Source organism: Ranitomeya variabilis, chromosome 7, assembly GCF_051348905.1.
Source record: "Ranitomeya variabilis isolate aRanVar5 chromosome 7, aRanVar5.hap1, whole genome shotgun sequence".
Classification (NCBI taxonomy): domain Eukaryota; kingdom Metazoa; phylum Chordata; class Amphibia; order Anura; family Dendrobatidae; genus Ranitomeya; species Ranitomeya variabilis.
Window position 1 is genome coordinate 96521475 of NC_135238.1, and position 17071 is coordinate 96538545.

Consider the following 17071-nt stretch of genomic DNA (forward strand, 5'->3'; position numbering starts at 1 on the left):
TCCCTGTCTCAGGTATATGATTGAAAAGATCATCAGAAAGGTCTTTGTACTGTCCCCTCATATATTTATACATTAAAATAAGATCACCCCTTAGTCTTCGTTTTTCCAAACTAAACAGCCCCAAGTGTAATAACCTATCTTGGTATTGCAGACCCCCCAGTCCTCTAATAACCTTGGTCGCTCTTCTCTGCACCCGCTCTAGTTCAGCTATGTCTTTCTTATACACCGGTGACCAGAACTGTGCACAGTATTCTAAGTGTGGTCGAACTAGTGACTTGTATAGAGGTAAAATTGTTCTCCTCATGAGCATCTATGCCTCTTTTAATACATCCCATTATTTTATTTGCCTTTGTAGCAGCTGCCTGACACTGGCCACTGAATGTGAGTTTGTCATCCACCCATACACCCAGGTCTTTTTCATTGACGGTTTTGCCCAGAGTTTTAGAATTAAGCACATAGTTATACATCTTATTACTTCTACCCAAGTGCATGACCTTACATTTATCCCCATTAAAGCTCATTTGCCATTTATCAGCCCAAGCTTCTAGTTTACATAAATCATCCTGTAATATAAAATTGTCCTCCCCTGTATTGATTACCCTGCAGAGTTTAGTGTCATCTGCAAATATTGAAATTCTACTCTGAATGCCCCCTACAAGGTCATTAATAAATGTTAAAAAGAAGGGCCCAATACTGACCCCTGTGGTACCCCACTGCTAACCGCGACCCAGTCCGAGTGTGCTCCATTAATAACCACCCTTTGTTTCCTATCCCTGAGCCAGCTCTCAACCCACTTGCACATATTTTCCCCTATCCCCATTATTCTCATTTTATGTATCAACCTTTTGTGTGGCACCGTATCAAAAGCTTTTGAAAAGTCCATATACACTACATCTACTGGGTTCCCTTGGTCCAGTCCGGAACTTACCTCTTCATAGAAGCTGATCAAATTAGTCTGACATGAACGGTCCCTAGTAAACCCGTGCTGATACTGGGTCATGAGGTTATTCCTCTTCAGATATTCCAGTATAGCATCCCTTAGAATGGCCTCCAGGATTTTACTCACAGTAGAGGTTAAGCTTACTGGCCTATAATTTCCGAGTTCAGTTTTTGTCCCCTTTTTGAATATTGGCACCACGTTTGCTATACGCCAGTCCTGTGGTACAGACCCTGTTATTATGGACTCTTTAAAGATTAAAAATAATGGTCTGTCAATGACTGTACTTAATTTCTGCAGTACTCGGGGGTGTATCCCATCCGGATTTGTCAATTTTAGTGATTTTTAGACGCCGCCGTACTTACTGCTGGGTTAAGCAGGTGACACTTAATGGGGAATTTTTGTTATCACTGATCATTTTGTCTGCCATGGGATTTTCTTGTGTAAATACTGATGAAAAAAAGTCATTTAGCATATTGGCTTTTTCCTCATCCTCATCCTCATCCACCATTTCCCCCAGACTATTTTTAAGGGGGCCAATACTTTCATTTCTTAGTTTCTTACTATTTATGTAGTTAAAGAATATTTGGGGATTATTTTTACTCTCTCTGGCAATGAGTCTGTCTCAATTTTTGCTGCCTTGATTTGCTTTTTACAGAATTTATTTAATTTTCTGTATTTATTTAATGCCTCATCACTACCTACTTCCTTTAATTCTCTAAATGCTTTCTTTTTGTCACTTATTGCGCCCCTTACAGCTCTATTTAGCCATATTGGTTTCCTCCTATTTCAAGTATGTTTATTCCCATACGGTATATACTGTGCACAAGTCCTATCCAGGATGCTAATAAACGTTTCCCATTTTCTTTGTGTATTTTTATGTCTCGGGATATCGTCCCAGTTAATTGCACCATAATCATCTCTCATCCGTTGGAAATTGGCCCTCCTGAAGTTTAGTGTCCTTGTCACCCCTCTGCTACACATCTTATTAAAGGATACACGAAAACTTATTATTTTGAGATCACTATTCCCCAAGTGACCCCCAACCCTTACATTTGATATGCGGTCTAGCCTGTTTGTTAATAATAGGTCTAGCAGTGCCCCCCTTCTTGTTGGGTCCTGAACCAGTTGTGAAAGGTAATTGTCTCTCATAGTTGTCAAAAACGGATTACCTTTGCTGGAACTGCAGGTTTCTGTTCCCCAATCTATTTCAGGGTAGTTGAAGTCCCCCATAATAATGACTTCTCCTTGAGTCGCAGCTTCATCTATTTGCTTTGCGAGGATATTCTCCATTGCTTCCATTATTTTTGGAGATTTATAACAAACCCCTATCAGTAATTTATTATTTTTCCCCCTCCCCTTATCTCCACCCACAGGGACTCTACATTTTCAATAAATTCACCTATATTATCATGCCGGATGGGTTTTAAGGATGATTTTACATACAGACACACCCCTCCCCCTCGCTGATCTGTACGGTAATTTCTGAAAAGGCTATAGCCCTGCAAGTTAAACAGCCCAGTCATGCCTCTCATCCAGCCATGTTTCAGATATCCCCACCATGTCATAATTATGCTCCAACAACATTAATTCTAATTCGTCCATTTTGTTGGCGAGGCTTCTGGCATTAGTATACATGCACTTGATGTTCCTCTCTGTACCTCTATTCTTTCTTAAATTATTAACTGTTCTAACCTCTCGTTTTTGGAGGGCCCTTTGTGGACTTATGAAAGTATTGCTGAATTTCTCCTCCGCATACCATCCCCAGTCCAACGGTCAAGTAGAGCGTGTAAATCAAATTCTCACGTCTTCTCTTCGCCATTTTACCAATGCTCATCATAATGACTGGGTGTCTCTTCTTCCCTGGGCAGAATTCGCCTATAATAATCACACTAGTGAATCTTCGTCTAAGTCTCCTTTTTTTGTTGTTTTTGGGCAACATCCCAGCATTCCTCTCCCTGTTCTCCCCACCTCAGGTGTACCGGCGGCGGATTTCTTGTCCTTGGAATTTTCCAAAATTTGGCAAGAGACTAAAGAGGCGCTTGAAAAGGCTAGTAACAGAATGAAAAAATATGCTGATAAAAGGCATTTAGATGGTCCTCCATATCATCCTGGCGACAGTCTGGCTATCCTCATGCTACATTCATGCTACATCAGACTCAAGATTCCCTCTCAAAAGTTAGGTCCACGTTATATCGGTCCCTTTGAGGTTTCTAGCCGTATTAATGACGTAGCCTACAAGTTAAAGTTGCCTACTTCATTGCGCATTCCCAATGCTTTCCTTATGTCTCTTCTCAAACCCGCAATTTTTAATCATTTTCATTCTGCGCCGTCTCGCTCTATTCTACCCAGTACTTCCGATGATTCTTTTGAAGTTAAGGATATTCTCGCCAAGAAAACTGTTCGAGGTAGAACCTTTTATTTGATTGATTGGAAGGGTTTCGGTCCTGAGGAGAGATCTTGGGAACCTCTAGAGAATATCAACGCTCCTCTTATTTTGAGGAGGTTCCTTTCCAGTTCTAGAGGGAGGGGGAGTAAGAGAGGGGGTACTGTTATGCTACCTAATACGCAGCCTAATTCTTACCTTACCGGCTGGCGCGCTCCCGACGCTCCTCCTCGCTCCTCTCCGTCTGGATTCTCTGGTGCTCGTCCCTTCGGCGGTCCGCGCATGCTCAGACGTGCTCCTCTCACCGCTGGGGCTTCTGGGAGGTCGTGACCCGGTGGCTCCGCCCCCAATATCGCGACGGCCGTCAGGTATTTCTTCCCTGCGTCTTCCCAGGTAAGACGCCTTAGTGTCTATGGTCGTCGCTAGTTTTTGCTGGGCTTCTTTAGGTTCCTTGGCTTCCTGTCTCTGTTCTCTCCGCTGTGACTCTGCTTTTGGTTTCAGGTCGTCCCTGCCGGTCCTGTGTTTCTGCTGTCCCTGCCGGTCCTGTGTCTCTGCCGTCCCTTCCGGTCCTGTGTCTCTGCCGTCCCTTCCGGTCCTGTGTCTCTGCCGTCCCTTCCGGTCCTGTGTCTCTGCCGTCCCTTCTGGTCCTGTGTCTCTGCCGTCCCTTCCTTTCCTGTGTCTCTGCCGTCCCTTCCGGTCCTGTGTCTCTGCCGTCCCTTCCGGTCCTTTGTCTCTGCCATCCCTTCCGGTCCTGTGTCTCTGCAGTCCCTTCCGGTCCTGTGTCTCTGCCGTCCCTTCCGGTCCTGTGTCTCTGCCGTCCCTGCTGGTCCTGTGTTTCTGCCGTCCCTTCCGGTCCTGTGTCTCTGCCGTCCCTGCTGGTCCTGTGTCTCTGCCGGTCCTGTGTCTCTGCCGGTCCTGTGTCTCTGCCGGTCCTGTGTCTCTGCCGGTCCTGTGTCTCTGCCGGTCCTGTGTCCCCTGCCGGTCCTGTGTCTCTGCCGTCCCTGCTGGTCCTGTGTCTCTGCTGTCCCTGCCGGTCCCGTGTCTCTGCCGTCCCTGCCGGTCCTGTGTCTCTGCCGGTCCTGTGTCTCTGCCGTGCCTGCCAGTCCTGTGTCTCTGCTGTCCCTGCCGGTCCTGTGTTTCTGCCATCCCTGCCGGTCCTGTGTCTCTGCCGTCCCAGCCACTCCTGTGCCTCTGCCATCCTAGCCACTCCTGTGCCTCTGCTGTTTCTGTCTCCTTTGAGGTCCTGACTTCATCTCGTCTTCTCCTCTTCCTTTGCCCAGTCCTTGGTCGCCCCTTTGGCTCCTGCAGTTGCGGCTTCATCCTCCTTGGGCCTGTTCCAAACACTCCCTGTATAGGGGGTGGTTCTATCTGGTCCACTCGCCCTTGGAGGCCTTGTAGCCGTGACCGAGTGTCCACTTCTTGGGTTTCTCTCACCGAATCCTAATATTGGGGAGGAAAAAACTAAAACACAGAAGCAAAAAATTGCTAGGGGTTAACTAAAAAAAAAAAAAAAAAAAAAAAAAAAAAAAGGAGTTGGGTACCCAAAATATCTTGGATTTCAACAGGTAGATTCTATCTTTGGGTTTTGTACTAAAACCAAAGCAATACAGCAAGGACCAAAATCCAGAAGAGATACAAAAGCATGGGAATGTTAAAATATACCTTTATTAATAGGAGTGGCAATGGTTACATAATATATAAAAAAATGAAAAATTATATAAAAACATACAAAATTGCGCAGCACCAGGATAATAGAATATATATAATATTCCCAACTACAACCCCACTGTAATATCAGGATTTCCTAAGTTATGCTGTACATAAATAAGTCTTTCTTGTGCCAAAACAATAAAAAAACAAAAACATTTCTACAATACACACACATTTGTGGAAAAACAGTATATAGAAAAATAATTTAGTGCACAAGTATACCCAAAACCAGAGTAAAGTGACCGAGTGCACAAATATCAGATGCCAACTACTTCCAATATCAAAAAATAAAGTGCAAAATTGCAAGGACCTGCCAAGAGGTTCATAAGTAGTGTGCCAGCATATGCTGGGAACATCCAGCCGTATGTGAGAAAAGTACAGCAAACAATAAGTTGTATATACCTGAGGGGGCTGAATCCTGTGCCTGCGCCTCACCCGACGCGCGTTTCGGAAGTGATTATCCTTCGTCAGGGGGAGTAACTATGATGGATTCTGGAGGGGTTTATATAGTATCCCATTTCCGAGTGCTGCGGCCCGGGTGTAACCGGCGCGTGCGCAGTCAGGAGGTCCGGCAGTTCCGGTCACCACGCCACATGACCGGTCGCATAGGAACGGAGTACCCAGCGTAACCACGGAAACATGGACGCAGAAAGCCGGAACTGTAGGACACAGACCGCGCACACGCACAGCCAGGGGCACAGCGTGGGAAAGATTGTAACTAAGACGTGCATAGCCCAAATACGGGCGTAAAACATAGTACAATGGCTAAAGGCTAAATATAAAAAAAGGAGAAAAGAAAAAAGGAAGGAAGTAGTGAGTGTAACATATACGGTAATAGTATGTGATATATGCACAAGATTAAATTCCATGTACAGGACACTAACTGCGTAATGCCCCAAATAAATGCAATACAATAAATAAATAAACACAATTATAAAATTGTAAGCAATCTATGAATAATCTTTAGAAGCTAGATATAACTTAGTGTATCAATTAGACCATGTCATATCACATATCCAATTTGGGTTGTAGACAAGGCCAAAACCTATACTCCTTCTATACCTACAGTAGATGAAATATATTTTTTATATGTATAGTCCATTTTTAGAATAATAAATCATCCTTTTCATCTGTTCAACACAGGTTTGGAATACTTCATCCAGTGTCGCTGTTCCAGAGTCCACATATGGTGAGTCGACCGACAATCTGAATAATGGATCCATTCACAAGGTGAAATAGAATAAAAGATGAGGACCAATACTAATAAAAAGATAAATAAAAATTAGCCATAGTATATAAAAAATAAAAACAATAATAAAAACAATATATATTTATTTTAAAACCCGAAAAAATATTTTCTATAGTACATATAAAAATATTAATATTAAGTGATGGTTGTTATAGAAAAGGTATAAAACTCAGATTTTCATTCAAACCCTTCGGTGATACAGTGTCAAGGGTCCAGATCCATTCGGTTTCTTTTTTGGCCAGAGCTGTACTTATCTTACCCCCTCTCTCATTGGCCCTTATCATGTCTGTGCCGGTTATCTTCAATAGAGATGCGTCGCACTCATGGTGTAATTTAAAGTGCTTTGGAATTGTTTTTAATAACGATAAATCATCTACCTCCTTAGCAGCCAAAATGCCCCGAATATGTTCCCTGGCACGGACCTTCAGTTGTCTTGTTGTCATGCCCACATATACAAGGGAACAGGGACATGTGGCATGATAAATCACGGCTTTTGATGTACATGTTATGACATGCTTGATTTTGTATGAGATTGTACCATTAAAATTGCAAAATGACTTCGTTCTTATAACATTAGGGCACGCAACGCATTGACCACAAGGCTTACAACCTAACACTGCCTTTGTGTCCATTAGAAAGGAGGGGACTACCAGGTTATAGGTATAATGGCTCTTGACCAGTTGATCTCTCAAGTTTCTAGATCTACGATAGGTGATATTGGGTCTCTCCCCAATATATTGTGATAAAACCGGGTCGGCCTTCAAGATGGCCCATGACTTGGTTAAATAAGATCTCATTAACTCGGTCTGCCCATGACACTGCGTAATATACCTAATTACTCAATCAGTTTTTGGTGTTTTTTTCTCATATAGGGCTTGATGCCGTGTTATATGTTTCGCCCGATTATAACCTTTCTTGATTGAGCACTTACTATACCCACGTTCTACAAATCTCTCTGTCATATCCAGGGCTTGTTTTTCAAAATCTGTTTCATTTGTACAAATCCTGCATAAGCGTAAGAATTGGCCTATTGGAATGGATCTAATCATTGTCGGGGGATGCGATGAGGAGGCATGAAGGAGGGAGTTTACTGCCGTCGATTTACGGAAAATATCAGTATATAAGCAACCACTATCATCTTTATATATACCCACATCCAGAAACTCCATAAACCTGGTATCACACTTATACGTCAAGTGAATATTCAAGGAATTTGAGTTTAGCTGTTCCATAAAATTATGGAGAGATTCAGCAGACCCTTGCCAAATGAAAAATATGTCATCAATGAACCGCACCCAGAAGAGGATGCGGTCCATTGATGACACTGACTCAGTGTGAAAAAGGTCCCTCTCCCACAGCCCCAGGAACAAATTAGCATATGAGGGCGCAAAAGACGCGCCCATTGCTGTGCCCTGGAGCTGCAGGTAGAGGGACCCCTTGAAAAGAAAAAAATTTCTTGTCAAGGAAAATTCAAGGAGTTGTATCACAAATTTCTTCATGGATGTGGGTATAGGTGATGCCTCTAAAAAGTACCCTGCCGCCTGCAAACCATCCTGATGACGAATGTTGGTGTACAAACTCTCAACATCACAAGATGCCAAGTGTGCATCCTCACCCACATGAAGGCCATCAATTTTCTTTAAAAGGTCATTAGTATCTTTTATAAAGGACGGTAAATTTTCAACCAAAGGTTGTAACCTTGAATCAAGGAATTTGTTGATATTCTCTAGATAATTGCCACATCCAGATACAATGGGTCTACCCGGTGGAATTCTTTGGTTCTTCTGGGTGCGGTTCATTGATGACATATTTTTCATTTGGCAAGGGTCTGCTGAATCTCTCCATAATTTTATGGAACAGCTAAACGCAAATTCCTTGAATATTCACTTGACGTTTAAGTGTGATACCAGGTTTATGGAGTTTCTGGATGTGGGTATATCTAAAGATGATAGTGGTTGCTTATATACTGATATTTTCCGTAAATCGACGGCAGTAAACTCCCTCCTTCATGCCTCCTCATCGCATCCCCCGACAATGATTAGATCCATTCCAATAGGCCAATTCTTACGCTTATGCAGGATTTATACAAATGAAACAGATTTTGAAAAACAAGCCCTGGATATGACAGAGAGATTTGTAGAACGTGGGTATAGTAAGCGCTCAATCAAGAAAGGTTATAATCGGGCGAAACATATAACACAGCATCAAGCCCTATATGAGAAAAAAACACCAAAAACTGATTGAGTAATTAGGTATATTACGCAGTGTCATGGGCAGACCGAGTTAATGAGATCTTATTTAACCAAGTCATGGGCCATCTTGAAGGCCGACCCGGTTTTATCACAATATATTGGGGAGAGACCCAATATCACCTATCGTAGATCTAGAAACTTAAGAGATCAACTGGTGAAGAGCCATTATACCTATAACCCGGTAGTCCCCTCCTTTCTAATGGACACAAAGGCAGTGTTAGGTTGTAAGCCTTGTGGTCAATGCGTTGCGTGCCCTAATGTTATAAGAACGAAGTCATTTTGCAATTTTAATGGTACAATCTCATACAAAATCAAGCATGTCATAACATGTACATCAAAAGCCGTGATTTATCATGCTACATGTCCCTGTTCCCTTGTATATGTGGGCATGACAACAAGACAACTGAAGGTCCGTGCCAGGGAACATATTCTGGGCATTTTGGCTGCTAAGGAGGTAGATGATTTATCGTTATTAAAAACAATTCCAAAGCACTTTAAATTACACCATGAGTGCGACGCATCTCTATTGAAGATAACCGGCATAGACATGATAAGGGCCAATGAGAGAGAGGGGGTAAGATAAGTACAGCTCTGGCCAAAAAAGAAACCGAATGGATCTGGACCCTTGACACTGTATCACCGAAGGGTTTGAATGAAAATCTGAGTTTTATACCTTTTCTATAACAACCATCACTTAATATTAATATTTTTATATGTACTATAGAAAATATTTTTTCAGGTTTTAAAATAAATATATATTGTTTTTATTATTGTTTTTATTTTTTGTTTTTTATATACTATGGCTAATTTTTATTTATCTTTTTATTAGTATTGGTCCCCATCTTTTATTCTATTTTACCTTGTGAATGGATCCATTATTCAGATTGTCGGTCGACTCCCCATATGTGGACTCTGGAACAGCGACACTGGATGAAGTATTCCAAACCTGTGTTGAACAGATGAAAAGGATGATTTATTATTCTAAAAATGGACTATACATATAAAAAATATATTTCATCTACTGTAAGTATAGAAGGATTATAGGTTTTGGCCTTGTCTACAACCCAAATTGGATATGTGATATGACATGGTCTAATTGATACACTAAGTTATATCTAGCTTCTAAAGATTATTCATAGATTGCTTACAATTTTATAATTGTGTTTATTTATTTTTTGTATTGCATTTATTTGGGGCATTACGCAGTTAGTGTCCTGTACATGGAATTTAATCTTGTGCATATATCACATACTATTACCGTATATGTTACACTCACTACTTCCTTCCTTTTTCTTTTCTCCTTTTCTTATATTTAGCCTTTAGCCATTGTACTATGTTTTACGCCCGTATTTGGGCTATGCACGTCTTAGTTACAATCTTTCCCACGCTGTGCCCCTGGCTGTGCGCGTGCGCGGTCTGTGTCCTACAGTTCCGGCTTTCTGCGTCCATGTTTCCGTGGTTACACTGGGTACTCCGTTCCTATGCGACCGGTCATGTGGCGTGGTGACCGGAGCTGCCGGACCTCCTGACTGCGCACGCGCCGGTTACACCCGGGCCGCAGCGCTCGGAAATGGGATACTATATAAACCCCTCCAGAATCCATCATAGTTACTCCCCCTGACGAAGGATAATCACTTCCGAAACGCGCGTCGGGTGAGGCGCAGGCACAGGATTCAGCCCCCTCAGGTATATACAACTTATTGTTTGCTGTACTTTTCTCACATACGGCTGGATGTTCCCAGCATATGCTGGCACACTATTTATGAACCTCTTGGCAGGTCCTTGCACTTTTGCACTTTATTTTTTGATATTGGAAGTAGTTGGCATCTGATATTTGTGCACTCGGTCACTTTACTCTGGTTTTGGGTATACTTGTGCACTAAATTATTTTTCTATATACTGTTTTTGCACAAATGTGTGTGTATTGTAGAAATTTTTTTGTTTTTTTATTGTTTTGGCACAAGAAAGACTTATTTATGTACAGCATAACTTAGGAAATCCTGATATTACAGTAGGGTTGTAGTTGGGAATATTATATATATTCTATTATCCTGGTGCTGCGCAATTTTGTATGTTTTTATATAATTTTTCATTTTTTTATATATATTATGTAACCATTGCTACTCCTATTAATAAAGGTATATTTTAACACTCCCATTCTTTTGTATCTTTTCTGGATTTTGGTCCTTGCTGTATTGCTTTGGTTTTAGTTCGGTCTTTGCTGTGGTTTCCACAGCGTTTGTCACACAGCGCACCCTGGTGGTCTATTAAAATTTCTTTCTATATTATTCTTCATATATAGATATATGATATGGTGGATTTGTGACCTACTGTGGGTGTACTGTGATATACATTTAACTTTGGGTTTTGTATATATACAGTTGAGACCAGAAGTTTTCATACACTATATAAAAAGACACATATGCATGTTTTTCTCAATATTTGACATGAAATCAGAATAAACCTTTCATGTTTTAGGTGAATTGGGATTACCATAATTATTAATATTTTACAATTGCCAGAATAATGAGAGAGAAAGAGAATTTCTTAAGGCAATTTTATTTCTTACTGCAAAGTCAAAAGTTTACATACATTTCATTAGTATTTGGTTACCGTTTCCTTTAAACTGAATGACTTAGGTCAAACGTTTGGGATATCCTTCCACAAGCTTCTCACAATAGTTGGTCAGAATTTGGGCGCTTTCCCCCTGATAAAACTGGTGTAACTGATCGAGGTTTGTAGGTCGCCTTGCTCGCACCTGCCTTTTCAGCTTTACCCATACAATTTCAATAGGATTGAGATCAGGGCTTTGTGATGGCCACTCCAAAACATTGACTTTGTTATCCTTAAGCCACTTTGTTACCATTTCGGCAGTATGCTTCGGGTCATTTTCCATTTGGAAGACCCATTTCCGCCCAAGCTTTAACTTCCTGGCTGATGTCTTGAGATGTTGCCTGAGTATTGCCACATACATTTTTTTTTCTCAGGATGCCAGGTATTTTGTGTAGTGCACCAATCCCTCTTGCAGCGAAACAACCCCACAACATGATGCTGCCAGCCCTATGTTTCACAGTTGGGATGGTGTTCTTAGGCTTCCAAGCTTCTCCCTTTTTTCTCCAAACATAATGATGGTCATTATGCCCAAAAAGTTCAATTTTAGTTTCATCAGACCACAGGACGTCTCCAAAAATTAAGGTCTTTGTTCCTGTGTCCATTTGCAAACATTAATCTGTCTTTTCCATTACGTTCCTTCGGACAGCACCATGGAGGTTGTCCTTCCTTGACCTATAGCGGGACAGGATCACAGAGAGGTTGAAAGGCCCCTCCCACTTCCACCCTCCAGTGTTTTTCCTGTTCCTACAGGGACGGTTGTATGAGAGGTTACTCCTAGAGCGAAGGTAGCCTATGGACGTCTACGGCCTTTTCTTCCCCCTGTCAAGCGGTCCGTGGCCGACACCTCACTGGGTAGAGGTCCCTCAGCTATCAGTTGCTGTACCAGATGGACTATGGGATCGGGGGTCTCGGCCTTCCCTTCGGCCACGGTCAGACGGACCGTGGCCGACTCCTCATTGAGAGGTTCCTCAGCCAACAGCCAGCCTGTGCAAAGGGCTCAGGAGGATCGTGCGGCATGTCCAATCCTTCCCCCTGTCAAGCAGCCCAGGGTGGAAACTCCCCGGTGGGGAGTCCCTCAGCCCCAGAGACCAGTCAAGCGGACGGGCTCCTGAGTAGAGCCTCTTCCTCCCAATGGGGGGCTCTAGGCTCGGATGCCAGCCGGCAAAATACCGCTACTTCCGGAAGTCGCATGGTGGAGAAGGCCGTTGCGCTTCCGGTGACGTCAGAGTGGGGCGCTAGGACACGGTGGAACGTGGAAGGGGGCACAGGAGAGGAAATCATTGGCAGTAATGCAGCATTCCTCACGGGACGCCGCTTCCTTTCACGGTAGGCTCTCGGCGTTACCAGCTCCCTCTGTTTTCTAGCAGGTATGGTGAAATGTTGCGTTGATGGCTTAGGCCTCTGGGCTGACTCTATTCTCATGCCTTTGTGCCAAAGCTGTACCTGGAACCCATGTGCAGAGGTATGTTTCCACACATATGCAGCTAGGCCTTGGACCTCTAGGCTATGGTAGGGCCATATGTCCAGGCTACATGACTGGACTTCAGTTAGTTGCATGTCTTGTCTGCACAGAGCCTTATGATTGGGCTTCAGAGTGACTTTTTGGAAGCATGTTTTCCAATTTTTGGTTCAATAAACAAGTGTTTTACCTTTCTTTGCAATTTAACTACTCCATCCATAGGAGGACACAGGGTGTTAATTCAGCACATTGTCTCCATGAAGACTGCCCTCCAGCTGCAGCTCATTAATTAGCTCCTTTGGGTGGAGTCAGTCTGACAAATGAGATGTTCTATTCAGAGTGGAGCTTTATCTGGAACTCTGATAGATTGCTCTTTTGCTTGAAAGTGTAAGGCTGGTCTCTTGTTTGGCACCTTCAAGCATGGCCTAGTCACTCTGTGCATCTCTTTGTATCATACTGCCTCTATACATCATATTGAGTGCCTTTGTGCATCATACTGCATCATAGTGCCTCTATGCATCATATTGAGTGCCTCTGTGGCATCATAGTGTTTCATAGGGACTTTGTGCATCATATTGCATCATATCGCTTCATGGTTCCTATATGCATCATAGCGCTTCATATGGACTTTGTGCATCATATTGCATCATATTGCTTCATAGTTTCTATATGCATCATAGTGTTTCATATTGCCTTTGTGCATCATATTGCATCATATTGCTTCATAGTCCCTATATGCATCATAGTGCTTCATATTGCCTTTATGCATCATGTTGCGTCGTATTGCTTCATAGTTCCTATATGCATCATAGCGCTTCTTAGTGACTTTGTGCATCATATTACTTCATAGTTCCTATATTCCTCATAGCACTTCATAGTGACTGTGCATCATATTGCGTCATATTGCTTCATAGTTCCTATATGCATCATAGCGCTTCATAGTGACTTCGTGCATCATATTGCATCATATTGCTTCATAGTTCATATATGAATCATAGCTCTTCATAGTGACTTTGTGCATCATATAACTTCATAGTTCCTATATGCATCATAGCGCTTCATAGTGACTTTGTGCATCATATTGCATCATAGCGCATGATAGTGCTTCGGTGCACTGTGCCTCAGGGTATCATTAGTGTGTCGGGCTTGGTGCATTTTTTGACTCTGGCTGTGGGCCACTGAGTTAGACCTTCTGACTGGTGTCTTGTTGTGTGGCCGCACATTGTATCGTCGGCCTACCACTTCACATTTTTGTCTTGGGCCTCAACTCTGGTTATAGAGTCCTCATATTTTTGGACCCAGATCCAGCTTCTGTTAATTCTTTACAACAGGGCAGAGACAAACAAACAGCTATGCTTGAATTAGCTTAGTAAATTAGCATTTCTTCCATTTGGAACAGATCTCTCAGGTGAGCTTCTACCTTGAGTGCTAAAGGCAAGTCTCTTTTATAATTAGCTTTAAAAGATGACATACGCCTTTTTGGTACATCCTATAAAAGGACATACTACTTTCCTGGGAGCGGAAAATCCCACGAGGTGGAAAGAAGGAATTTTTCCGCCTCGGAATGCTCTGCCTCAAGATATTAGGACCATCCACAATTTGCACAGTTTTAGGCGCTTCCTCAAAACATGTTTGTTCAGAGCCGGCCTATCATGTTCCCGAATCAAAGTCATTTTATGTTTGTGTGTGTGTGTAGCCCATTCACTACTTCCACCTATCCCCCACACCCTGAAGATGGCTGGACCAGCATTGTAAATACATCATTGTAAATACACACCTGTATTTTATATCTTCCCCCACCTCATTGTAGATTGTAAGCTCTCACAAGCAGGGTCATTTTATTTTGCTTTAATTATTGTATTGTTAACGTTGTTACTTATGACTGTTGTTTGAAACTGTTAAACTGTAAACCGCTGCGGAATATGTTGGCGCTATATAAATAAAGATTATTATTATTATAATTAATAATCCTTCCCAACTCCGCATTCGGCAATCAGACTAGTTGCCTTGATCAACATCCAGTAGACAGATTCTTGTCCCATAAGTCTGTTGCGTTTCATTTACCAGGGACAGCATCACTGCCTTTTGTACCTTGTGGCAAAGCAGCAGCACTTTATCATGTGGCAGAGGATTCCATTCTCTCGGCTCTTACAGCAGTCATGGATCCTAAGATAAATGAAACTGTATCCAGGACTCTTACAGTTAAGAACCCATAGTCTCACTGCCTCACAGTAGATAATCTCCCTCTGTGATGAGAAGAAACCTACTTTTTCTCTAGCCATAGAATATGGTTACTCCCACCATGGCAGTCTTTGAGTGTATAAATATCCCTGAGAAGATTGCCTTTTAGGATATGTATGTGCATATATGTGTATGTATATATACATATATAGATAAATAAGTTGACATACATATAATGTCTGGACTAATGACTCGTATAGAGGCAGTTTCGAATAATCTCAAGTGTCAGAAGATTTTTACCAGCCCCATCACCACCACCACCACCACCTTCATCTTCATAGATTCAGAGTCCAGACTCCCTGTGTCTAACATCAGTAAAACATGAGTGATGATCCACATTTCTCTTTCAGCGCTTCCAATGAGAAGCCCGATGTTGGTAATGGCCGGAGATATTACCTGCCGGATGGCATATTCCTTAGTTTCAGTACTATCCAAGCCTTACTCTGGGTTTAGACATCTAAGGATTTGGAATGGACGTGCTCTCCTGGATGAGTAATGCTCTGCCATTATCCATGTACTAAGTGTTATTGGTTTGATATTCCCACAGTCCAGGGTCTCTGTCTTGCAGGTCTCCTTGTAGTATGGTAAGCTGTTCTGTAACCAAGGTTTAACCTGAGCCCAAAAGGACCGATGAAGGAACAGTCCTGGGTTGTTAAGCCATGCAGCCAATTACTGGTCTGTACAGCCCTCATTGTGCGGTGGCTGTGACTATAACCATATTTATTCGGACTCCCATGACAGCACTACGAGAGAGGGGATCCGCCCTTCAGGAACAGGAAACCTACAGAGATACAAAAGGGCGGCACCTCTCCCTATGCATCAGTTGGTTTCCTGTTCCTGAAGGGACAGGATCCTACAGATGGAATCTCCGTAATGGATCCCAGGCCGGCCGGCCGAATCTGGTAGCGGGGGGGTCTCCTACCTCGGCCGGTGCGGATGTCCCTGGAGACGCCACGGTGGTCCTGGCTGGACTGCACGTCAGTGGCGTTTGCAGCAGGGAGCAGGGTCCGGAGGATTGCCTGATCTCCGTTTGGTGCCGGCGTTGGTAAGTATAAACTGCCCCCTTGGTCCATGCGGCGCTGCGGCGGTGCAGCGGTGTAGTGGGGTAGCGGTGGCAGGAGAGCGGCGCCGACCGGAGCGCTGTCGCACATCTCCGGCGTCCTGCACTGCTCTCAGGAGCGTTTCCGGAGTGCTGTGGCGCCGGGGGCGGAGTCGGCAGGCGCTTCCGGGTTACTGGATGGCTGCGCATGCGCAGTCTGTCCAAGATGGCGGCGCCCATCGATCCTGGACACCGGTTTCCTCACTGACCACCGCTGACCTCCCAGCTGTGGTCTGGTCAGCAGAAACCAATGGGAGGACGCCAGGCAGCCTGCTGACCGGAACTCAGGGGGAATTTAAGCAGGTGGCGGAGTTAGAGCCCTGCTTTTGGTCACACTTCCATCATGGAGAGTGATGGTGAGCAGCCTCAGCTACTGGATGTGCGACAGAAGCCCTTGGAGAAGGAGCATGTCAGGAGTGACCAGTCCAGCCGCAAAAGCTCGTCCAAGCAGGGATCGAGAGCTTCGACTGGGAAAGAACCCCCTCGTGTTCCGGTACCTTTCTTGGCGTTCACTGGTAAGTGATCTACGTGAATGTTCACTCAGTGACGCGGGCCCTCCTTATACTTTGTCATTCTAGGGGAAGAAAAGTGCAAAGACGAAACATAAGGAGTGCGCCCTATGTGGAATCCCCTTGCCAGATTCTTATCCCAAAAAATTATGTGCCCCCTGTATACAGCAGACGGTGAGGTCTACAGGTGTGGTAGGGGTTAAGGGACATCAGGTCGGATAGATGGTATCACCTTATTGTCCTCCCCTAGGTAGCGGAAGAATCTGCAACGACGGCTAACTTAAAAGAGATGATCCGTCTAGAAGTAAGGGAATCTCTGCGGTCTCTATCCCAGGCGGGAAGTTCAAGACCTAAAACTCCCTTGATCTCTGATTCTTCGGAGGAAGAAAGAGAGGAAGGTTCCTATGGCTCTGTTCCCTCTTCCTCGTCATCAGAAGAGGACTCTGGCCGTTTTTGTCTACCGCTAGACCGAGTTGATAAACTAGTTAAATCGGTCAGGGGTACGATGGGCCTGGAAGAGCCAAAAACTCAACCTTCCAGGCAGGAATTAATGTTCAGCGGATTAGACCATAAGAAACGCAGATCTTTTCCGGTGATAGATAAAGTTCAAGAGTTA

At 43.6% G+C, this 17071-nt stretch overlaps 1 protein-coding gene across 2 annotated transcripts in view; it reads left to right on the plus strand.

Moving 5' to 3' along the window:
* Positions 1-17071, plus strand: part of VPS16 (VPS16 core subunit of CORVET and HOPS complexes) — a 508307-nt gene that overhangs the window by 188400 nt on the left and 302836 nt on the right. The window lies entirely within an intron of this gene.